This window comes from Mobula hypostoma, chromosome 2 (genome assembly GCF_963921235.1).
Source record: "Mobula hypostoma chromosome 2, sMobHyp1.1, whole genome shotgun sequence".
Lineage (NCBI taxonomy): Eukaryota > Metazoa > Chordata > Chondrichthyes > Myliobatiformes > Myliobatidae > Mobula > Mobula hypostoma.
Genome location: NC_086098.1, coordinates 43,637,114 through 43,648,335, shown reverse-complemented (window position 1 = coordinate 43,648,335; position 11,222 = coordinate 43,637,114).

Genomic DNA, 11,222 nt, shown 5'->3' with positions numbered 1-11,222 from the left:
TAACCAGTTAGAATGCTATCTATGGTACATCTGTAGAAATTTGCAAAAGTCTTTGGTGACGTAGGAAGTCTCTTCAAACTTCCAACGAAATATAGCCGCTGTCGTGCATTCTTTGTAATTCTTTCCAAGGTTTTTTTTTAATTATCATGGTATAATGTAATTATTAACACCAAGAATTTCTGCAAGTAATCACCAAAAAAGGCATTTTAATCAGCAGATTTTTGAAATATTACAAGTAAACAGATGTTTGCATTGTCAAAATTACAAAGGATAAAAAGAATCTTGGACAAGGAAGAATGCAATGAGTAGTGATAATAGGACTTAAAATTTTGAGTCTGCTCTAATGTGTTGAAGTTATAAATACTAACAATGGGCCAAAGGAAGGAGGCTGCATGAAGCAAGAGTAAAATTTGGAGTGCTGTTGAATTGGAAGGAATTAAGTTAATGGGGAAGAATTTAACCAAAAAGGATGAAAATTGTATCTAACAAGACTGTAAGTGGAAGAATGGATAATTGAACCTAGGTGCAGAGTTTAGAATGCACTAAAATTAATGGTAGCGATGAACAAGATGATTTATTGGTGAAACAAGTTTTTAAAGTGACAAGCATGAATAACGGTATCATTAGTAGCTGTGCTCCTTCTGCAATGTGGGGGTGTATTGGCTATATTGTGGAAACTGGAAACCTTTCTTCGGCTCAACGATGCAAAAGATTGTGAGTAATCTGGTTTAACTGCAAATAATAGCTAGGAAGAGAAAAATCCTACTAATAGAAGAGAGTGGACCTCACAGCAGTACCTGTGCCATGCTCTTTTCTCTCATCCCAAACTTTAGTTGGTGAAATGACTTGTCAAGACTGAGTATTCAAAAGGGAACTGTGGCTGTTGTGAGGAGATTGAAAGATGGTAGGAAGTTTGTGGCTATTTATCATTAGTGCATTGGGGGTGTTCCCCATCATTAAATTGTGCCCCCCTGCATGTGAGATGTTTGGGCCAGAGTTAGAGTGTATCCTGGGAGACAATGTTGCGTCCTAGAGATGAGGTGATTGGATGGGTAAAAGTGGTATCCTTGAAGCTACAGTGCAGGAGAGTGATTGGACCATTAATCGAAAAGAGAGGTCAAAGGAATTGAAAATCCAAGGAGGGTAATACTGCCATAAACACTGTCACATAATTTAATTTAAGTCACTTCATGTTTGTAAGGGACATTGACCTGATGTTAGATTCAGTCAAGGAGTTGTAAGACAGACTTTTCTCAGGAAGGTGTCAAATACTCATAAACAATATTGGAGAAAACTTTTGTCAGTGGACAGAAGTTGTTGAACTTTGGGGTGTTTTGCATTGAGGAAGACTGATGACCTCACCAGTGTTTGTATTTTGCATCACTGAAATGAGGGGCAGCCATAGTGCAGCAAAGAATATAATGGGAGTCCAGTGAGTCATGTAGATAAGCTAAGCTTGAGATGGTGACGACAGGTACATTTATTCTACAATAAAAGAATTGAAGTGAGTTTAGGTCTATTGGACATACAGTAGGGATAGAGAACATATAGCTTGAATTTGGGCTAATACAGGAGTTGTGAGTTCCTTGTGCAATAAAGAAGTTAGGATTGGAGGAGCAATGTACATTTTCAGTTGGCTAAAATGAGGCACAGTTTTTTTTATCTCTGGGGTTAATTTTGAATATCTTGATGAGTCTGATAACGCTTTAGGGTGAGCAGTCTATTGTCAGTAAATTAAACCAATTGATAATTAGGTGCAAATCTTCAGAACAAGGGTGTGCAGACTTAGAGGAACTTGACATAAGAGTAGATTTTTTGTTGCTGGAGCTGTCAGCCTGCAAATTCCCTGTTTTCTGACTTTGTGTGTGATCGGATGCTTGTCATTGTCTTAGTAGTGAGGAGGGAAGTTTTAAACCTGGGAGAGTGAATAATTGTCAATTGCAATATACCTTTTGCCTTTTCTGTGGAAAAATGCCAAGTTTTTATTTTGTTGCAATGTGGTTTTTCCCTACTAACTGTTACATAAAGCTTAAGTTTGTAAATATGTTTTCTTAATAATTTTTTTATGCAGTGTACAATCTGTTATTCCATGCCGACCGACAATTGTGTATGGGCAGTGTTACACAGCATCAGCTCAAATTGAGGTGTCTTTAATCAGAACATCACAACTTTCCTGTTAGGCTGAACCCCAAATCATCCCGATCCTAGATGCATATTGTTTATGAAAGGTGACCTTTTCGTCACTGAGTTCCATGGCTGTTAGTAAAGTTGGCTAACAAGCTAAGTTTTCATATGAGACTTGTGAAGTGGTTGCACTATTGACACTAAAAAGGGAAGCTGTGTTGTCAGCAACTTAGTGAGGAAAAGGGTTGAGGGAGCAGGTGTCTAATGGACAAATTGAGTTTAGCAAAGGTCTCTTGTCCAAAGCTAGCCATTTAAAGATATAGATTATAAAGATTAGCTTCATTTGTCACACATCGATTGAAACATACGGTGAAATAAGTTGTTTCTGTCAATGACTAACGCAGCCTGAGGATATGCTGAAGGCAGCCTGAAAGTGTTGCTACGCTTCCAGAGTCAACATAGCGTGCACAGCTTACTGATCCTAAATTTGCAATGTGGATAGAATCTGGAACACCCAGAGGAAACCCATGCAGGCATGCAGAGAACATACCAACTCCTCACAGACATTGGTGGGAAATGAACCCCACTCTTCCAATTGCTGATGCTGTAAAGTGCTATGCTAACTACTATGCTATTGTGCCAATCTATTTCTTGTGGAGGCTACCAAGTATGGATTAATCCTAAACTGGAAACTAATATCATTAGTTGGGGCTATGGTACAAATGATTTTCTTTACATTTTGTCCTTTGTGGTGCTGAAGTACACTTCTCTTGAAGGTGGAGATAGTAAACGTTCAATTCTCCTGTCCATTTGGTATTAGGTCCTTTCTCAGTTGATCCAAAAAATATACAAGGGTTAACGGTGATCTAAAGGGCATTACTTCTCCTTCTCACTCTAACAGTATAGATACAATAGCCTGCTTAGATCCAGCAATAATGGCTACTTTTATAACAGCTCTCCGAAATTATTATTTTGTGGCCTGGCTACAGCTTTGCATGAGTTAGATCATTGGTTGATATTAATGTGGTGTCATTCACAATTGCACCCATAGAAAGCTCTAACACATTGATGTCTCATTTCCAAAGTGAATGTGACAGTGATTTTCTGCCTTGCAAATATGAGACCTCACATTCATTTAATACAAGCACAGACCAATGTTGTAAATGTGCCTCAGAAACAACTGAGCATGGGAGTAGTATCACAACTTCATATTGTGGTAGCGTTCACTTCTATTTGCAGCTGGAGAGACACTCCCCAAATCACCTCTGCTTGATGATTGCAGCGTTAATCTAGCTAGGCGTCCATCTTTTATCTTCTGTAAACCAAAGTTGTTTAAAACTGTGAATCCTGTCCTTCATCAAATACACCTTGCTCAAGGCCAGAAGTAATTCGCTACTTTAGATCTTAAGATCTGTAAACTAGGATCTTCTTTGTGTTTAAATGTCTTCACAACACTCTCCTTCCTAGTCTCTGAAGCTTTCATTTCTCACTCCAGTATTATTGTATTCTCTGCTCCCAACTACTGAAGCTCCTGTATTCAGCATTCTGTGCCTAACGTGTTGAAAGTCTCTCCATTGATTACACCATCTTTGGCACTTGGCATCTAACCATAAAAAATAATTTGCCACAAAACTCACCTATTTGTACTTTTTCTTTGTTTGGCTCACTACTCAATTTCACTTTGTGCCTCAATAATATCTTTTGTTCTAATCACTTCTGTCTTTAAGAAAATACACGTACAACACATAAAACACATCTGAACAGCTGTTTAGTAAATAGTAAAAGGATATTTCCTAACGCAAGCAATTGAAATTCACATAGAAAATCATCATGTCAGCATGGACAAGACAGGCCAAATGGGCTGTTTTTGTGCTGCATGATTCTATGATCTTTTCTTTATGTTAGACCAAACTATTCTATTGTTATCAGTTTTTGTATTCCTTACTATTTCACTTATTTTAGAACCAGATCCAGCTCTGTTTTCCATTGTAGCCTACATTCATCAAGCAGATTTAAATACTGGCCAGATCAATGAAAAGGGGATGCAGTCCAGAAAAGACAATCGTCAGTATTTTGGACATAAATCTACATGTACTGTATGTCTTCAAGCTTCCAGACATCTACCACTTTCATCCTCCTCTACACTAACTCCTCTCCTTGGTCGTCTTCACAGTAACGCTGTCAACACACACCTTTAAGGAAGACACACTGCAAACTTCTGGACATCAAATTCAACACTTTTATACCTTACGACAACCACCTTTTCACAGAAATATTGGAAATGATTCTGCTGTTTATATATTTTATAATTGCCTTCCACACTATTTTTGTCCTTTTTATTTCTTGCTTCCCTTTTCTATCTGTTTCAGCAGAATGTTATTTACTGATTAATCTGAAATGTTGGTTTTGTGTTTTTTTTCCCCTCCATTACTGCTACGTGGCCAATTTCCAAAGTTTTGAGCAACTGAGTGTATTGTCGTCCAACTCTACATTTTCTTCTAATTTGAATGTAGAAGTCTTACATCTATATGCTTTCTGCTGTCCAAAAGAAAAGCCAAAACTGACCATTTTGATCTCAATGTAGAATTTCCACCTTCCTCTTTGCTCTATTATACTGTCATCTTTCATAGAAACATCAGAATGTTGTGCTATTTTATCCCTGTTGAATATTTTCCAACTGGAACATTTACCACCAATCATGCACAAATCCAAGGTATATACTAATTGTGCTATTGTGTTGTATCCCAAAAGTAATTAGTATCTCAAGCATTCACTGTGCATTCACATCATTTGAATCTGTCTCGGTTCTTTTAATCCATATCATTCTGATTTAATCCTAATTTTTTTCCTGTATTTAACCAGTAACAGTGATCTTTCTCCTTAACTTAGGACAGGATTGAACTGTTAAGAGTGGCCATGTGTTCTCCCCATTAGCTTGCCAATTTTCAGGGAAAGATTGTTTTGCATCTTAACCTTTATTGTGCTTGGTGTAGGGAAAAAAGAATAGTAAAAGCTAATAACTAGTAAATAGGAATATGGATTGTGCTCATGTGGTAACAGGGAGCCACCAACAAAGCCTAGATAAACAGACATGAAATACAGCAGTAATGACACCCAAGTTTTGGGAACTTGTGTTAAAGTGTACACCCATTGCTGTAATAAAAAACTGGATTCCTTTTAAAATGTGGATATATTTTATTCTGCACTCAGTACCTACTCTGTTACTTAAGTATTTTTAGAGCTTTCTGTTGTCAAAATGTAGTTTTACTAGTAATCCTGTCAACTGAGATTATACAGGAAAAACTGTACCAAACTCATGTTCAGGCAGATCAGTTTTGACTGCTCTCCTGCTGCACACCAGTTTTTAATAAATTTTAATAAACTTTAATAAATTGTCTGTTATTTTCAACACCAACTCTGTGCACCCTTTTAGTTTGCTCCTACAGTGCTGATATGGGTTATCTTGACCAGGGTAGTTGAGTTGATATGAGGACAAAATGCCATTAGGATGGAAATGGAAAAATACTTGATCTGATAAAATTGCTCTGATATCACTTTCTCCATTTTCTCCCATCTCTCACTTGATTTATTGACTTAGTTTGTAAATGGGCAATTATCAGGGTCGGAAGAAGCAGTATAAAATGATTGCTACCACATTATGAACCATTCATTCCCTAAGGCTCAGAGGAGAAAAAGACAAAAATAAGGAATATGTGCACCTTTTTATTACAATTCAGGCTCTAAACTAGTTAAAACGGAAATTTTTATTTCTTGCAGTCAGTTATTTGTCTTCACAAAAGTATGTTGTTTGATCGTATCCTGCTTGGTAGTCAGTAACCTTCTGGGGACTGTATCGTAGTGGTGATAGTGGGCCAATACCACCAAAGAGCATCCCCTTATCCAGTTCTGGACAATGCAGATATCTGCAAGAAATAAACGAGTTAAGGAAGCAGCGTTTCAAGTCAAAGCATTTTCTCTAATATTGCTGAAAGTTGAATAGAGCTTGCATATCTCGTGTTTCCTTGTTTAATAAGTGTTCTGCTTTCCTTTGAACATTTTTAAACATTAAACAGCACAATTGTTTTTCTGAAAATACACTAGTTAGCAATGTTCATCATGCAGTGCGACAACTAATACTTGGCCTAACCTGGACCATGCTTGTTTTTCAGGATTTCAGGTGGACTATGGAGGGGTGCAGCAGGCAGATGATGCCAGGTAAGGGAGGACAGCAAACGTGGAGTTAGAAGACTCTGGCTGGGGAATGATAGATTGAGGTAGGGGATTAAGATTAACAGATGGAACCAGGTGGGAGGAGTAAAGTATGAAGATGGGGACACTGCTGGAGGGAGATGAGCAAGAACACAAAGAGCTATTAATGCTGGATTCAGATAAGGAGATGTGAATGGGAGGCAATGAGAGGTGAATGATAGTTGGAACCAATATGGGGTGGGGGCAGAGAACCTGTGTGTGAAGTGGCTGGATGGAGCCATAAGGGGGAAAGGGACAATAATGGAGGGGAGACTGGAATTGGAAGAGAGATAAAAATGGGATCACCAGAAGATCAGAAGGAAGGAGGAGGAACGAGGGGAAAAGAGAGAAGTGCGGTAGGTGGGAGTTGACTTCGAATAATAAAGCTCAATAATTGTGGCACTGCAGATGCTGGAATTAGTAGTAACAAGATGAACTCAGCAGGTCAGGAAGGGTTCATGGAGGGAAATAGACAGCCAATGATTCGGGTCATGATATAAACTCCTCGGGCTGTTATTAACCTTTGCAGTAAATTTGCAATGTTCATTGGAAAGTTAGAAACTGCGTTCTGCCAACTAGTCAAGTAGTCCCCCATGCTAATTATCATCATCTGAGTGAGTCAGATGGGTGTTTTCCCTCATCAACTTGAATTCTGACATGTTTATTCACCTCTTCTGGGAGATTACATGGTTTTCAGGTGCACTGAGAGTGTTTTGGGTGGGATATGCTGAGATTGTTATAATTATTGTAATTATCTGAGGTGTTCTTGCTGAAACAATCACTGTCCACTGTCACCTGGACGTTGTGCTTCCTTAGCTTGAGGATATGGTGACTGTATCTGATACCTAAACAATTGCTGTTCTTGAAAATAAGTTAGTCCATCTCATTTCTATGTTAAGGGTACCTGCTGGATATTAAAACGAAGCTTATTACTCTGATCCTTGACATTGCACATTTAGACGGAGACATAATATAAAGATTTTTACTCACGTATATGAAGGATGTAAGTAATAAAGTCAATTCAATTCAACTCAATACTAGCAATGCTACTCACGGGGGTTTGTTCATGGCAACACGTGTATCTCCTCTAGGAGAGATGCACACAGCAGCTTCCAAATTATCTTTGCAGAGACTGTCTAAGCACGCCCGTGGCCACGAAATGTAGCTAGGAGAAGGGCAATCATCTTTGTCTTGTTGGCTGTTTGAAGATTGTTCACAATAAGAGTTAGTTCTTTTTTTCTCAATGCCTGTTTATTATCTTCACTTTTCTCTTGATATCTCAATGGACATAACTTTATTTCCGTAAATCAGTTTCATTTAGTTCACTGGGTCATTATTGTACAGCTCAACATCTTAGCCTTATTGCGTGTATAAAAGAAATTATCTTTACTGGAACAAAATAGCAAAATTAACATCCTTTGAATCTGTAAGAGATAAGCTTATTGGGGAAAGATGTTGGATGGCTTTTTTGTCCACTTAACTCTATTCCACTAGCCAATATTTCAGTTGCAAGACTCTTTGATAAAGGATCTGAAATATTAACTCTGTATTTCTTTCCAAAGTTGCAACCTGACATGCTGACTTCAAGCATTTGCAAATCCTTGAGTATTTTCATACTCTATTCCACTAGATGGCATTGGTGAATCAGTTTATCCTTTGTAACAAAAATCTGCCAAGTTTACCAAACAGATTTTATCATATTGCATAATATAAAAGTTTTTAACCTGCAAACCAAGATTAATAACCTGTAAATCTGTGCTCATGCACATCTCTAATCTTCTTCACTTGATGCTAGACTGAATCTCAGGAAACACAGAGCCTCTCAACCTATGGAAGCCTCTTCCACATCGTAATTCCCTTAAATCCAGTTTTTTGACAGATTTTGTGTTTTCTCTGTGGTTTCAAACATAGTTGAATTGAAGCTAGAGTATAGCATCTTGAAGTGTTAATTTTGGGAGATGAATACAAATTTTATTGACAAAAATTAAGTATCATTTGAGTTCCCCTGCCATTTCATGTAATTGGTACAAGTCAACAGTGTGATGTCAAATTGATTAAGACAATGATGCTTTATTTTTAACTTGTATGGAACAGCTTCAAGATAGAGGTGGGAAGTAAGGAATATAAACAGAAATTGTTTTGGAATGCAATGCAATGGGCAGATTTTAATGTCTGCTGATATCACAGTTAATTGATTCTGTAAGTGTCTAGCTATGTCCTTACATAAATTAACAGGCCATTAATGTGTCAAATGTTATAAACACACTGTGGTAAACCATATATATGTTGTAACTGGGTTAACTGTCTGGACACGCCCCTCTGCTGGCTGCCCCTGTGGCTCCTCCCACAGAGCCCTGAATAAAGGTGTTCTGCCTTGCCCCTCCCTGTTCAGTCTGGGGGCAGACACTCACCATGGAAGTCGTATTTTACTGCGAATAAAATTGAAGCACCTTCAATAATTCCAAAAGCCTTTCAGTATTTACCCTACTTCAGTCTTTTGGACTGAAGTCAAGTCAAGTTTATTGTCATTTCACTATATACATGTATATAACATATATAACCAAATAAGGTATGTGGAAATAAGGCAGCATTTCTCCGAACCAGAGTGTACAGTAGTATACATAACACACATTACACACGATAATTTATGAATAAAATCTATAGATGAATCACACAAAAATAAACTAAAGTGCATTAATATTAAATATGAATACAAAACAAGTTAACCAGTAACACTTCCAAAACGATGTGGTGAGGAGCTCAGAAGCCTAATGGCCTGGGGAAGAAACTTATCAAATACCTTATCGAATATATAAACTATTTTTTCAAGCATTAATAAAAGCACTTGGAAAACAAACTGGATCTTCCACAGATCATCTAAAAATCAAAGCAGAGTATTATGGCTAATTGTTTCACCTTCTCTTCTATCCACTTCTGCAGGTGGAATTTCCGCTGTATTGAGACATGCATATAAAAACAATCTAAAATAATATTTATAGAAGCACATACACACCAGTTTCTAATTTTTTTGATCCAGTTCCAGTGTACATTTCATTCCATTAAAAAAGGCTCCACTCTCAGGCTAAAAAGAAGCACTGTGTGTTTATTATTCATATCTGCCTATTTCTTTGAATGTTAAATGGCATCTGTAAAAGTTGCCCAGCAAATCTGGGAAAAGCCTCCAGAACTGCATGTTGCTATTGACTAATGTAAATAAATGATGGTTAATTTGTAACTGTGTTGTACGCAGGCACCATCTTTGAACCTTTGAACTTCAATGATCATTTTTAAAGAACTACTGTATATTCACACTTCCATCAAGCCTTGAATATTTTCATTTTTAAATTATTGAGGTGTTAAAGACACTTGAGTGAAAATATAACCACAAAATGATACTTTATGTGTAACCTTCAATTAGTCTCCCTGGAAATTTCACCCATACACAGGAAGGAACAATTATAGAAACAGCACGTAGAAAAGTCTGCTTTAATAAATGAGAATGGGCATACAATTCATTCCCTTGCCCATGCTGCTTCACATTTTAAGCTAAATCCCAGAAATGTTTGTAGCTGTCATTTTGCTTACAACCAGCGGACTCTCCCTTTGCATGTCACAAGCTATTCCCATTACAGGTCAGAATTTAAGCTGCTTTTTGAGATTACCTTCAGCCATAGAAAATTCTTTGTGCTGCAAAATATAGAACAGTTGGCCTGTAAGCAATGAGTCACCAAGGAATGGAGGAAATAGGAAAATAATAAAAGGATAAAATTAACTAAGCCTGAGAATCAACCAGGCTTGGCGCTCTCTCACTGTTTCTGATTCACGTCCTTTTTTCGCTGTCTCCTTAATTTTGAGCAAACCCTCTCCACACAAAATGGATTTTCTATTAACTATCCTGGGATTGGGCAGAGGCTCCGTGTTCATTAACCTAGCGATATTCATTAGGGCAGCATCAATGTTCCTGAAGCTTCCAGTTGGACTGTACATCACATCACACTGCCTCATAATATTGAAAGTACATAATGCACATTCTGGACAGGTTTGCCCTTTGTCGTAGGCCCAAATTTCATATCACAATTGTGTTAACTAAATAGTAAATGCAACTATAAATTGCTTCTAATTTTTGAAAGAAAATATCTTATTTGCTGATGCTCCTTCATCTAGTTTGTGTATGAATAGGTTCACAAAGTATTAGATTTTCTATGCATCCCACTTTGGCATTTTTTGGAGGTCCATCTTTCTGCAATATTTCTGCTCAGACAAGGGAGAAGCTCCACAATCCTACCACAGAAAAGTAACTCTGTTCCTAAAGTTTTCCAACTTTAGTATTCTGCTGGTCTTGCTTGTTGCTTTCTTCTCTCAAGCTCTGCTTTAAGGCTTTGTTCTCTGTCATTTTACTCCCTATCGCAACATTATCCAAACAAATAAATGCCGCAGAATTTAAAGCTCAAAGTTTCAAATGCATCTGGTGTGATATTACATATTGTGTACTTATCATTATAATTACTTAGTGTATGCAGTGCTCAGCTGGTGGACATTTGACCTCTTGAACTTACTACTGTGGTTTAAAACTAAGAAAACAATTGGAATTATCCCAGTCCATCTGGACTGATCCGAGGCATTTTGAAGCATTTTTCGTGGTGATTTTTGTCAGAGCCCACTGACAACCTATTTATTTATGTTCAATAATATTGTGGTTCTTCTCAACCAGTAGCAGTTCAACAGGAATTCTGCAGATGCTAGAAATTCAAGCAACACACATCAAAGTTGCTGGTGAACGCAGCAGGCCAAGCAGCATCTATAGGAAGAGGCGCAGTCGACGTTTCAGGCCGAGACCCTTCGTCAGGACT